Here is a 13,796-nt window from a genome sequence, read left to right as displayed (position 1 = left end):
GTCAGACGACACCTGGAGTCCTGTGTCCAGTTTGGGGCAGCACAATTTAAGAAGAATATTGAGCAGTGGGAATGTGTGCAGAGGAGGGCAAGCGAGATGTTCAAGGGTCTGGAAACCAAGCCTTACAAGGAGCGCTTGAAGGAACTGGGTATGTTTAGCCTGAGAAAGTGGAGACTGAGAGGAGATATGAGAGTCATCTTCAAATAGTGAAAGGGCTGTCACATGGAAGATTGAGATAGCTTGTTTTCTCCTGCTGCAGTGGGTAGGATCCAAACCATTGCATTAAAGTTACAAGAAAGGAGATTCTGATTAAACTTTTTGACGGTAAGAGCCCTTCAACAGTGGAATGGACTCCCTTGGAAGGTGCTGGCCTCTCCCTCATTGGTGATTTTTAAGCAGAGGTTGAATAGCCATCAGTCATGGATGCTTTAATTGAGATTCCTGCATCTCAGCGGGTTGGGCTGGATGACCCTTGAGGCCCCTTCCAACTCTATAAACTCTATAAATACAAGCGGAAAGTGTGCACAAAGATGCATATATTATAGGAAATGACATACCAAAATGCATTACATATGAGGAAACTGCTTTGCAAATATGTACATTTTAGGGAAAACTGCATACAGAAATATGTACAGTATATTGGAAGAAATGTACACATATAGATTAATGTATTCAAATAAATTGCAAATTAGTGTCCTTTTTGGTGTCACATATTTTGTGATCTGCAGGTGGTGACTCTGTAAGAGGAGCTATTCAAGGTTATTCATATTTGCAAATGTGTATGTGTCTACACACACACACACGTTGCAGAATCCAGCTTTTCCAGCAGGGAATTTGGCGGTACACTTCGATGCCCATGCGTGGCTCTTAGCTGCACCATGGGAGTAAAGGCATGCTTGGAAGACTGGCAAAAGCAACTTGAGGGTGAAACCATGCTTACAGCAACCCTGTAAGGCATTTCCATTTATGCTCTTGCTCTCCAGGTTGTCAGGGAGAGGTGGAGCAACACAAGAGCCAATCCTCTTTTGTTAGTGGATATGATGAACAGAACCTAGAAATTTTATTTTAAAGAGGAACTAGTTCTCATTCAAGGACATGTCCAAAAAAGGGACTAATTCCACTTCACAGTCATCCTTTTACAAAATGAACTTTTTTGGTTTGTGTTTAGTTTGCAGTTCAAGTTTATCCAAATGATCCTTGGCATTTATTCTTTTTCAGAATTCAGAATGCTATAAGCTGCTGTGCTGAAGTGTAAAATATACTTAAGAAGATCAAGAAAAACATGAAAACACACACAGTGGCATGGGAATAGTTTATTTCCCCAAACAATTACAGTGTTTGGGTGTAAATGCACAAAGAGTATAAAGCATACATAGGAGAATGAACTTGAAGATGAACTAGAAATCATCCAAATTTCTTCCCCAAAACAAATTTAATTCACGTTCAGTTCACCCAGCAGTTACAGAAACTAATTGCAGGGGTAGTTCAGAGATTTCTGAAGTAGTTCAGTGAACTTTGAAAAATCGAACTAGTACATTTGAAGCACTAACCATGAAGTGAATGGTCTCCCTCCCCTCAAAGGAGCTGTGTGGGGAATTTTGCTTCATGGTAATTGATCATGACAATGAAAGGGCACCACAGCGCTTTTCCTGCCACACTTAGAACACAGGGCACCTTCCAGTGGGAGATTTGCTCAGCTGTGTCAGTACTTCCAAAGGACATTTAGCTGAAACCAGGCTGTCTAAAAGCCTGCAAGGGGAGAATCAAAAACACTCATCATGGTCTGAAGGTTAAAAACGGAGCTCTTCACAGAGAGGCACACCAAAAAGCTATTACAGGGCAGAAGATCAAGTTCTCTTTTCTGTTAGAATAATTTGATCATAAATAAAGGAAGGCATGTTCCGTCTTCCCCTTCCCCTTGCTGTGACAGGGTGTGGGGAGATGGAGATTTTAAACATGCACATTATGCCAGGGCTGACTAGGTGTTAATTTATCCTACAGGGATCTAGTAGGGATAGTTGCTAACTGAGGTGTTTGGCGTGTTAGAGGAGGGGTAGTACCTCTGGTGGGGGACATGCCATGCTCTTTCTGGGATAGTTTTCCACTTTTGGTCCCCACCCTGCACTCAGCTCTCACCTGTGGCTCCTAGAAGCTGTCAGTGTGTGAAAGCGGCCACACTCCAGGATCGGCTTCGGCTGGACAACCAAACCAGGTGAGGGTAGCCAATGGGTCTCAAACCCTCAGTCAGTTAGGGACGTTCTCTGCACGCAAAGACAGGCTCCGGTAGAGTGAGAAGATGAGACAGACACTGAGTCAAGAAGGCGGTTAGTGTGCATGTTGTAGAGGGGAGAATCTGTACCTCTTGCCTTGCAGGACATCTTCAGGAGAAGAAAAGGCTAAGGAGCAAACCCTACACAAATCCAGAGTGAAGTCACTAAGATGGTTGGATGGTGCCTTGTACGCTTCCTTCCAGCAACTCCTATAGCCAAGCTGGTGCCAAACGTACTGCTTTCCTTTCCTTTGGACCACCTCAGTGAGTCCGAGAGGGGAGTCTTGTCATCTGGGCAGCTCAGGACTTCCAGACACGCTGCCCAGGCATGTGCCCTGGGGAGGTCACTTCCGTGCTGCTAACACAGCAGTTTGACTTCACCTGCTTCGGACCCACATTCCGCTGCTTTTTGTTGAGAAAGATGGACTGTGGCCAACTAAAAGTCTGCTGACAGCTTGCTCTTTATCCAAAAGACAAACTGCTGAGACCGTTCTAGACTCAGAAGTTTTATAGGGTCATGTGGGATCCCATCAGCCCCTCATCTTACCTTATCCTGGCTGGACTGATAGCTGCACCTGCAGTTCCATGTTCTCGCCATCTGCTCTGGTAGCTGTAAAGTGGACCTGGAAAGTTTGGGTACCTGGACTTTGTTTTCTTCATCCCTCCCCATTCCTTTTCCTGCCTTTCCTGTCATATCTTTTTGGTTGACCTGAGAGACTTGCGCCAATGTGCATTTGTCAGCCACACAGCTGAACAGCAGCTACTTCACTATGTCAGAAGTTGTGTTTCTTGCCATTGTGCTTGCATATGTGAGCCTGAAAAATGGCTAGTGGTGAGCAATGCTCAGTGGAACCTCAGGCTCCAGACAGTAGCCAGGAGCGGAGGGAGCGGTCTGCACTGAGCAGACTATGGTGGTCCATAGGGCAGCATGTTAGGAAGTCATTCTGCAAAGAAACAGAAAAAGGTGCTTGTAGCTTTAAATAAGTTTTCTTTAAAGGTTAGGAGTGACACTCTAGGCTGATTGGTTACAGCTGAAAAGAAAAAGGAGGAAGTTGCAGGTTGCACTTCCCTGCAGGAGGAAAGAGTACCCACATACTGTGAGTTTATACTGTGGTGGGAAAGGGTACGTAAATAGTTTTGTATATAGTCACAACTAAAATGTTTGTGAACCAGCCAAGAAATAAAGTAACTCTTGACTGAGTATTTTGCACAAGTCTCTTGTCGTCTGCCACAAGGAAGATACTCTGCTACAAGCTATTTAAAGCTGTTTCATAGAGGAGCCACCACACCAGCAGCAAGCGCAGCGGAAGTGTGTGAGCAGCAACCTCCACTACGGCACAGGGGGTCTGCAATGTTTCATGCTTGCTGCTGTGCATCAGGGGTTTTGTTTACAGGTGGCAGGGGAGAGTGCAGGAGGCAGTGCGGTTCCTCGGCTGCAGGGGGATGGAGCCACTGGACAATACAGTGGTACCTTGGGTTACATACGCTTCAGGTTACATACACTTCAGGTTACAGACTCTGCTAACCCAGAAATAGTGCTTCAGGTTAAGAACTTTGCTTCAGGATGAGAACAGAAATCGTGCTCCGGTGGTGCGGCAGCAGCAGGAGGCCCGATTAGCTAAAGTGGTGCTTCAGGTTAAGAACAGTTTCAGGTTAAGAACAGACCTCCAGAATGAATTAAGTACTTAACCCAAGGTACCACTGTATAGCAGTGAACTTTAAGGGAGATGCAGAGACTGTTATTTGAGGTGCAATACCCCTTTTGCTTGTACAGTGATACCTCGGGTTACAGATGCTTCAGGTTACAGACTCCGCTAATCCATAAATAGTGCTTCAGGTTAAGAACTTTGCTTCAGGATGAGAACAGAAATTGTGCTCCGGCGGTGTGGCAGCAGCAGGAGGCCCCATTAGCTAAAGTGGTGCTTCAGGTTAAGAACAGTTTCAGGTTAAGAACGGACCTTCAGAACAAATTAAGTACTTAACCCGAGGTACCACTGTACTTATTTTTGATTCAGATTTGTCATGGCCAATGGCTCAACAACTTTGGTCCGCCCTAGGTGTCAGTGGGGGTTGCTACACTGCTGTGTGCAGATGTTCCAATGGTCAAGAGGTGAGGCTCTGGATAGTTTGCTCTTCTCCCCCCCCATAATTATGCAAATACATGCAAATATGTATCATGCATGATGTATTGAAGCCTGAGGTAAAGGGTAAAGGGACCCCTGACCATTAGGTCCAGTCGTGGCCGACTCTGGGGTTGCGGCGCTCATCTTGCTTTACTGGCCCAGGGAGCCGGCGTACAGCTTCCGGGTCATGTGGCCAGCAGGACTAAGCCGCTTCTGGTGAACCAGAGCAGCGCACAGAAACACCGTTTACCTTCCCGCCGGAGCGGTACCTATTTATCTACTTGCACTTTGACGTGCTTTCGAACTGCTAGGTTGCCAGGAGCAGGGACCGAGCAACAGGAGCTCACCCCGTTGCAGAGATTCGAACCGCCAACCTTATGATCAGCAAGCCCTGTGGGTTAAACCACAGAGCCACCCGCAAGTAGCCTTGACATTGTCCAGGTAAGTTTTTGTAAACAGTGCAAGCTTACAGAATGGGCTGATCTTTGGAACTCAGTCTTCAGTTTTTTAATTGAAATGGGATCTAATTCCCCATCCCACCCGTTTTGTTGTATTTGGCCCAGAAAAGTAGGCTAAGTCAGGAGGATGCTGGAGAGAGTTTCAGTTGCTCTGCCCGCATTCCATTCATCAATGTAAGCCTTTCCAATTTCTGGAAAATTAATTTAGCATAGAATCCGGATGCTTATTGGCAGGGTTAGGGGAGGAAAACCATGACTGTTAAGTTTGGGAGTTTGGCTGTCAGCCTAGCCTGCAGCGAGGGCGGGGGCAGTGTTGAGTTATTAATTTGTCCCGCTCACCCTGGCCCAAATATTTTTTCTCTTCGGCTCACCGATGTGGAATGTTGAGTAATGCATTTGCTATGGAGAGTGTACATGTCCACATCATGCTTGCAAAGCTCACAGGCTAAGAGTAGAGCCCTGCTTCACAGATTTCATTTTTAGTGTGCACCCAACATTTCCATGCACATCTAAAAATGGAAAATGTGAACATTTGCTTGCAAACATGAATATCATACAGGCATGTTCACTATCAGTGTTGTGGCTCCCTGATAGTGTACACTCAAGCATCGGTTTGGTGCTGTTTTTGTGTAGGAAACTTCTTACCTTATGCCATGTGGTCTAAAGATGGAACCACGTGTTGCAAAGAACAGAAGAGTCCTGTGTTAAGTCAATCTCACTCACAAGGATAATGATCAGTTCAACTTGGTGGGCAGCTCTTTCCCTGAGGTACCAGATTTGCACATCATAATCACATCTTGCCATCTATCTAAAGCACATTTAAAGCACACACAACCAAAGACTCCTGTGAACTGTAGTTTGCTAAGAGTGCTGCCAATGGTTGCTCTGTGAGGAGTAAACTACAGTTCCCATGATTACTATTGGGGGGGGCATACACTTCAAATGTATGTTGTTCATGCAGTCACAGAGCAAGATGCAAAACAGAAGTGATTGAAAACACCAAATGTGGAGAGTTGTTGGGTTGTGCATGTCTGTTTCTGATTGAACATAATGTATGAACAGGAGAATAGCCTGCTGACTTAGCCCAATGACCCATCTTCTTCTCGGCCAACCAGATTGCCTGTGGGAAACCTGCAAGCAGGACCTGAGCACACGAACACTCGCCCCTTCTGTGCTTTCCAGCAGCTATTCGGTAGCACACTGCCTCTGACTGTCCAATGCATTGAAGCTATAGTACTTATGGTAATGGATGTACTGTATATATCTTCCCCAGGCCCCGTTTTCCTGGCCTAAATCCCCCTTCCATCTCCAGACCTTCTATTAGATTCCCAAAGCTGGAAAAATGCAGATATCTGTATCATGTCTGTCGGTTTTCCAAGGGCAGGCCGAACAACCATGTTAGGGATGTGTTTGAATAGTAGCCTGGAAAGGCTTGGGAACTTGGGGTATGCATATGGGTTCTGGTGCAAGGCTGAAAATACTGACCTGGCTGTTTTATGTTTCTTTTATACAGTGCTATTAGCTAGTTTCAGAATTCTGTAAACCCTTGAGGAGTTAATAATCTAAAGTTGACAATCAAGGAGCCACCGAGGCGAAGATCTGAATGGGACAGACAAAGGTAGCAAACAAATGAATGAAGAGAGTGACACGGATGCACATATATGAAAAATTGTGCATGTTTATTTGGAAGTGAATCCAGCTGCTTATTGAGGCTCATTCCAGGTGACAGCGCAGAGGATTACAAACAGAACATTGTCATGAGGCTGATATATACTTTGATGCACCCCTTCCTATGCACTTTGGATCATTCCTAACACAGAAAAGAAGACACTCAGCGTGCAAATGAGCAGTGCTTTTTTCTGGAGGGACGCAGGGGTACGCATACCCCTAAACATTTTGTGAATCTAAGTTTGGCCTCATTGAGGGGCAGTATTTCAATATGAGTAGGAAAATGAGAGTACCCCTAAACATTTTTTTTAGAAAAAAAGCACTGCAAATGAGTATTGTGACCAAAACAGTCCACTTACTCTGGCATGACAAACCAAATTGCCTCATGGCTGGAAATGCCCATGGGATTTATTTTGGTTGAGGATGAAGATTAATGTCAAGTTTCGGGAAAGGTGGGTTTTCAGAAGGAAGGATTTGAGCTGAAAATTCTGCTGGCAGCCAGCTTGGATGTGTGTGTTGTCCTTGTTTTAGGCTGGAAGGGCAGGCGGAGAAAGTGCTCAAGTAGGGGGTGGGACATAACTACCCCACCCCACTCACCATTGCCCCCTCCCCCTCTTTTCTTCCTAACCTAACACAGTACAGTATGTAGCACTAATGTCTCACAACAAATGAAACTGATCTGTAGAAAACACAACTTGAAAAAAGAGACAATGCACACACACACACACATGTTAAACATATTTTTTACAAAAGTATGTGCCCTGCCTCTTTTTTCAAGTTACATTTTCTACAGATCAGTTTCATTTGTTGAGACATTAGTGTTACATTAGGAAGAAAAGGTGGGGGGAATGGTGGGGGGAATGGTGGGGGGGGTCAGGTGGCAGTGCTTCTATTCTGCTTAGTGTATGTGTGGGATTTTGTGTCAGCATCACTTGTGCAGGTTCTCTTTACTATTCACTTGTAACAATGCACATATTTTTGTAACCTAAAATATTTAATAATTTTTTTTTTTTAAAGTAGGGGGTGGGAGAAAGAAAGCAGTTCTAGGGGGTCATCCCACTCATTGATGGAATGCAGAAAAAGTGGGGTCTTGCTGGGAGGGGGAACCTTAGTCAAACAGCTGTTTAGTTCAGAAAAACATGGAGGCGGAGCAAATGAGGCCTCGTTTAAAAACCTTGAAGTGGCCCTGTGCGGACACCATGACTGCTGAGCCACAGTGCTCACTTTGGTTCTGATAGAGAGATTGAAGGTGCCTGTGGAATGACAATAATGCCAGACTCCAAGTTTTGTAACATCTGTCAACTCAGCAGTGCCTGACGGAGGAAAGAGAAAGCCCACGTGGAGTCCTGCCTTAGAAGAAGAGGAGGCAGTGGTTTAAAAGGCAGAACTCCATATACACACAATCAGTGAAAATAGTTAGTTGCTAAAAAAGTGACATGCAAGCCGTATATGTGTGTGCTCGTCCCACAATTCCAGAAGAATGCATGCAAAAGTGCTGAGTTGGAGGCATAGCATACAAGTTGCCAAGACTCTGGGCATTCATTAAACACACAAAATTCAAAATAATTGCTAAAGGATAAAGTTATGCAGAACAAAGTAATGTTGGGGTATGGCCTGTGATGGGCTTCCATTCCACTAGAGCATGCGGCTAATAAACACAAATGAGGTATTTTTTTGCCTTGTCTGGTATAACTAACCTGGCTTTTAAAAAACTATTTAGCATAATTTAGTCTCCTTAAAAAGAGAGAGAAAGGCAAGCAAAACATAGGGCCCTGCCTCCAGCCAGTGGATATTGTGTTAAGGTGTCTCTCTGCCTTCTAAGGTTTCAGAAGGTATCACCCACACTCAATCTCAAGCATATCTTTGTTGTTGTCATCAGGACTATAGATTACCTTTTAATTGGTTCCTACATGAAAGATGATGTTCCCAGGAAAGTGGAATCTATGCCAAGGATTACATTCTGTGGGTTTTCTGCAGGTGATGTAGGTAACTTCTGAGGATATCAGGTTTGGGGTGTGTGGACGCCTGTCATTATCAATAGCTGAAACAAATAGTTCAAACAGTTCATATGGCACAAATAAATACAGGCTTATTAGACAGGGATAAATCATGCATGCAAATCTGGCATGAAAATTGTTAAATGAGCTATACATACACAATAAAAAAAATGTAATCAGAAGTTGGAGGGACTGCCAAAGACGCTCTTCACCAGGGACACTGATGATGTGGGGCTGGTCCTGATTTTCTGCATTCTATGGGATTGGGGCCAACACACATAGCCCTGGCACTGGAGGAGGGTCTTTTGTTTAACAAGAATTGGTCAACAGTGGGATGATGCACATCTGGGCCATTCAGCAAGCCTGTACATTTAAAGCAGTGCCAATGCCACCCTAAAGGGTTAAGGGCACTGCGAGTTCTGAAGAGACCCCATTCCCCTCACAGAGCTACAGTTGCAGAGTCCTTTAACCATCAACTCTCTTCCCAGGGAACTATGGGAATTGTAGCTTACTGACAGGTCTAGGGGCCCCTAACAACTTTCGGTTATCAAGAAACTTCACTTCCCAGGGTTCTTTTGGGAAAACAAAGACGGCCTAAAGTGGTAGCATAATTCTTTAAGCTTACAATGCAGCTGGGCCAACTCTCTGAATCACAGCCCCAGGTCCCATCAGAAATAGCAACTGTCAGGGTGCAGAGTGCATTGTATTACATCAGCTGTGAAAAGCATTTTAAAAAATAGAATACAAGGCAAGCAGAATGAAGTGTTATTTTGATCAAGAGCGGCCTCCCACTGTGAGAAGCTCTGAAGTTAATTGAAACAAGGCGATGCAAATAGTGTATTTTGACATTTCTTAAGCAGTATCTTCAATACTGCAGATTCTTCCCTAACCCCGATTCTAATCCCACCCTGTTTGCTTCTATTTTTTGAGAGGTAGGCCTGTATGCATGAAAAGCAGCCATTATTTTTGTAATTTCCTAGAATTAGTAGATCTAGCAGTCACTCCCCATCACTCAGCCTCACTGAGGTCCAGCTCCGAGGGCCTTCTGGCTGTTCCATCACTGCGAGAAGTGAGGTTACAGGGAACCAGGCAGAGGGCTTTCTCTGTAATCATGCCCACCCTGTGGAACGCCCTCCCATCAGATGTCAAGGAAATAAAAAACTATCTGACTTTTAGAAGACATCTGAAGGCAGCCCTGTTTAGGGAAGTTTTTTAATGTTTGATGTTTTATTGTGTTTCTAATATTCTGTTGGGAGCCGCCCAGAGAGACTGGGGAAACCCAGCCAGATGGGTGGGGTAAAAATAATAAATTTGTGTCAGACTCATGAGAACTAGTGTTCAAATCCCCACTCAGCTATGAAGCTCACTGGACACCTTCTTCTTCCACCAAGCCTTTTAAGGTAAGACCTTTCCAGTCTGCATCTGTATTAGAACATTTCTAATATATTTTTATTGTTTTAGCACTTGTTTCCCACCCTGGGCTCCTTCGGGAGGAACTACAGGATAATAATTTAATAATAAATAAACACAACGTAAGCTTCCACGGGCCAGAGACTACTTTTCACAAAGTGAGGCCAAAAGCTTAAAATAGTGCAAGGACAGTAGTAGCGTGTCACCGCACAGTGCGGTTGCTTCAGAAATGAGAGGCTGCGAACTTTTTAAGTCCATCTCCATAGACAGGGATTTGTAATTTGGAGTGGTCCAAATGTTATTTTGGGGTGAAGAGGTGACGAGATATGTGATCCTTTTCAAATTTCTTGATTCACCTGTGGGACCTGCATCAAAATGTTGAAGTGTGGAAATGGAGCACTCTTGGCCAGCTAGTCAGCCATGCCCATTTCCAGGACACTCCATCTGCTTTGTCTCTCCTTCCACACACACCCCAGGAGTTGGCTGCTGTTCCTCCAGACAAGTCATGAGCAAGAGGAAGGTGTGGGCATTGTTGTATCTCATATATGTTAGCATCTTCATGGTCTGAACATACAGTATCTTTAAAATGTCCTTGTTTGCATTATAACCGCCGTCTCTGGCTCCATCTAAAAAAACAACACTGTCAGCCAAGGATGCTACTTTTCCCTCACTTTATCTGATTTGTAGCTGCAGTGGGGGTTATGATAACATAGATTAATGTTTGCTTTCCCTGACATCTCCAGGAACTTTTCTTCCATGGAAAAAAACTGCTTTCTCACCAGCACACTTTAACCATCACTACCCCTTTCAAATAGCTACCCCAGTCTTCCACAAGCTGGTGCCCTCCAGATGTTTTGGACTACAGATCAAGAACAACACACACAGGCATGGGAATAGTTTATTGTCCCCAACAATTATTATCTTTAAGTGTAAATGCCCTTTGGAAAACACTGATGTCCTAGATCTGGAAGGCTTCAACAATTCGCTAGGTTGGCATGCGTATTTGTGGTATGACAAGGGGAAAACACATGGAATGTTCAAAAACCATATTGTCAGGAAAGCAATATACATGGTCTGGAAAAAATACAAAGACTTATTGGAAAGTAAAACTCCGAGGTGGATTTCACCAATAGAGGCCAAAGCTCGGAAAACATCCAATATGGAGGCATATTGGCCGAAATATTGGGAAATAATAGAGAATATTGGAGGTAATTGGAGATTGCAGAGCTTTGAAAAACTAAAAGATAAGGTGCAAAATTGGCTACACTATGCCCAAATTAATGAGGTTTTCAAGCTAGATAAAAAAATAGGATTCCAGGTGGAAAAATCGAAACTTGAGACAGAGCTGTTAGAACCAAAGACCAAGGTAATATCGAGAATGTACAACTTGCTGCTTAAATGGAACACTCAGGATGAGACAGTTAAATCAGCCATGATAAAATGGGCTCAAGACATTGGTTATAACATCATGTCAGAAGACTGGGAAAAGTTATGGACCACCGGTATGAAGTTCACGGCATGTAATGCCTTGAAAGAAAATATTATGAAAATGGTGTACAGGTGGTACATGACCCCAGTCAAACTTGCTAAGATATACCATTTGTCTGACAATAAATGTTGGAAATGCAAGGAGGCTGAAGGGACATTTTTCCACCTCTGGTGGACGTGCCCAAGATTGAAGGCCTTTTGGGAAATGATCTATAATGAGTTAAAGAAGGTGTTTAAGTACACCTTTCCCAAGAAACCAGAGGCCTTTCTTCTGGGCATTGTCGGCCAGAAGGTGTTAAAAAAGGACAGAACTTTCTTTATGTACGCTACAACTGCAGCAAGAATCCTTATCGCCAAATACTGGAAGACCCAAGATTTGCCCACACTGGAGGAGTGGCAGACGCAACTGATGAACTATATGGAATTGGCTGAGATGACTGCAAGAATCCGGGACCTGGGAGAAGAGGCAATGGAGGAGGACTGGAAAAAATTTAAAGACTATTTGCAAAAGTATTATAAGTTGTATGAAACATAAGATGACGTATGATTCAGAACGCTAGCCCCAGCAACGAAATTTAATTATTTATGAAATTGTTAACATTTGTGAAAGAACCAAAGTTTAAATGGGTTAAAATGATATCAGGTTATATTTTTAGAGTAAATGGAGAACAAGAGATTTAAACTTAAATTGCAATTGAAAATATAAAGAAATATATGAAATAAGGGTATAATTTGCTGATGACTTTATTATCAAGAATGCATTATCCGGGGGATGTGGGGAAGTCCAATGGAAATTTGAAAAAAAGTTATTGAAATGGAATCCTTTGTTTTCTTTTCTTATCTTTTCTTTTGTTCTGTTTTTTCTTCTGTTTTACTTGTAATTTGGAAAAATGCAATAAAATTATTATAAAAAAAAAAAAAGTGTAAATGCCCAAAGAGTATAAAGCATACGTAAGAGAATGAACTTGAAGTTCCATGCTGACTGGGACTCATGAGTGCTGTAGTCCAAAATATCTGGAGGGTACCAGCTTGGGTACCCTCCATCACTCCCACCTACCAAGTTCAAACCAACACTTTTCAGAGAATGCCTTAATTGGGCTGCTAGAGTCAAGGGTTTAAAAAGCTGTTAACGTAATTATGAGACCATAATGAATTTCAGATGAAAGAGAATATAACCTTTAAATATAATAGATGGTTTTGGTTGGTTTTCTTTTCTTTCCCTCCAGAAGATGCCAATAATTTTCCTTTGCCACATAATGTAATTAACTGGAAAGGGTGCTGCTAGTATTATAGCATTCTGATGAGGTTGGGTCATCGGGAGCCATTAAGCAAACGTTCCAATGCTTGCACTCATTCCCTATTATCTTCTTCCCAGTTCATTTAAAGGTGCTGAGGAATGCTTTTGAAGCTCTCAGGGCATAAGGCCCAGCATGCCTGAGACCACTTAAATCCACATGTTTCACCATGCCCATTTATGTTGACAGGGATCAAGGGCAGGTACCCCCCTAAATCAAGTAAATAAACATACTAAACTAAAATAATAATAATAATTGAAATTGAAATTGAAATGCTCGCTGAGCTCACTTGGATGATATTGTGGCGCAATCTAGCAATCCAACCGGCAACCCAACTGAATGATAGACTTCAGCTCCAAAGCTATACTATGGTACACCATGTGGAAGAAGAAAATCAGCGAAGAGCAGTTAAAAGAGCTGAACATAGCAGACCTAGTAAAAGAGGCAGAAATATTTTACCCTACGAAGAGGCTCTGCTCGTCTCTTTTGCTCAGCCATGCAGCACTCATAGAGCCATAGAGCAGTCATTTGTGAGAAGTAAAGACCTGGCTAAGGTCAACGATGGCAGGCCAGCATCTCAGTGGACCATGTTACTGAGTGTGCACAGAAAAACTGCATTGGAAGAAAAGCAGGAATTTAAGAAGGAAGTGCTGAAAACTTGTTTTAGTTTACATTTTTTAAAATTAGATTAAATTGGATTAAAATTAGATTAAATTAGATTAAAAAGGCGTGTTCTTTGCAATTTTGCTAAATATACTCATTAACCGCATTAAAGGTACTCCCTGATGTTAACTTTTTATTTAACTTCCTAGTTTTCAAATGACTGAACATTTTGACAGATTTTTCTGAGCCCTGGGGGTCAAAAGAAAGTAATTTAAAACAACTGTTGTTGAGACTTTTATTCCAAATCTGCTGGACAGAGCCAGACAGAGGATGATGGCGAGTGGGTGTCCTCCCCCCTTACAAAATAAATAAAGCTGCATCTTCAGTTATGCAAATGAGCACAGACCCTGATTGAAGGCCAAGACCCCTGGAATCCTGCACTTGGCTTGGCAGGGATTGGGCAGCTTGTAACAATACCAGCAGCT

General features: G+C 43.2%; 1 protein-coding gene and 1 long non-coding RNA gene across 4 annotated transcripts in view; both read right to left on the bottom strand.

Moving 5' to 3' along the window:
• LOC309521381 (tigger transposable element-derived protein 1-like) overlaps window positions 1-13,796 on the bottom strand; it is a 355,247-nt gene that overhangs the window by 202,931 nt on the left and 138,520 nt on the right. The window lies entirely within an intron of this gene.
• On the bottom strand, window positions 1,132-13,317 carry LOC309521391. Of its 3 annotated transcripts, none has more exons than XR_014214647.1 (5): window positions 12,998-13,160; window positions 10,282-10,551; window positions 8,411-8,559; window positions 5,496-5,613; window positions 1,132-3,213 (listed from the first exon to the last, which is right to left on the bottom strand). It is a non-coding gene; the product is annotated as an uncharacterized lncRNA (long non-coding RNA). The 3 variants fall into 3 exon arrangements; XR_014214645.1 differs by lacking the exon at window positions 12,998-13,160 and adding an exon at window positions 13,168-13,317 and having other exon boundaries at window positions 1,133-3,213; XR_014214646.1 differs by lacking the exons at window positions 10,282-10,551; window positions 12,998-13,160 and adding an exon at window positions 13,168-13,317 and having other exon boundaries at window positions 1,133-3,213.

The sequence above is a fragment of the Podarcis vaucheri genome (genome assembly GCF_965113315.1).
Source record: "Podarcis vaucheri genome assembly, chromosome: 16".
In the NCBI taxonomy this organism is placed as follows: domain Eukaryota; kingdom Metazoa; phylum Chordata; class Lepidosauria; order Squamata; family Lacertidae; genus Podarcis; species Podarcis vaucheri.
The sequence above is the reverse complement of the archived record's forward strand: the minus strand, read 5'-3'. Positions and strand labels throughout refer to the sequence as shown.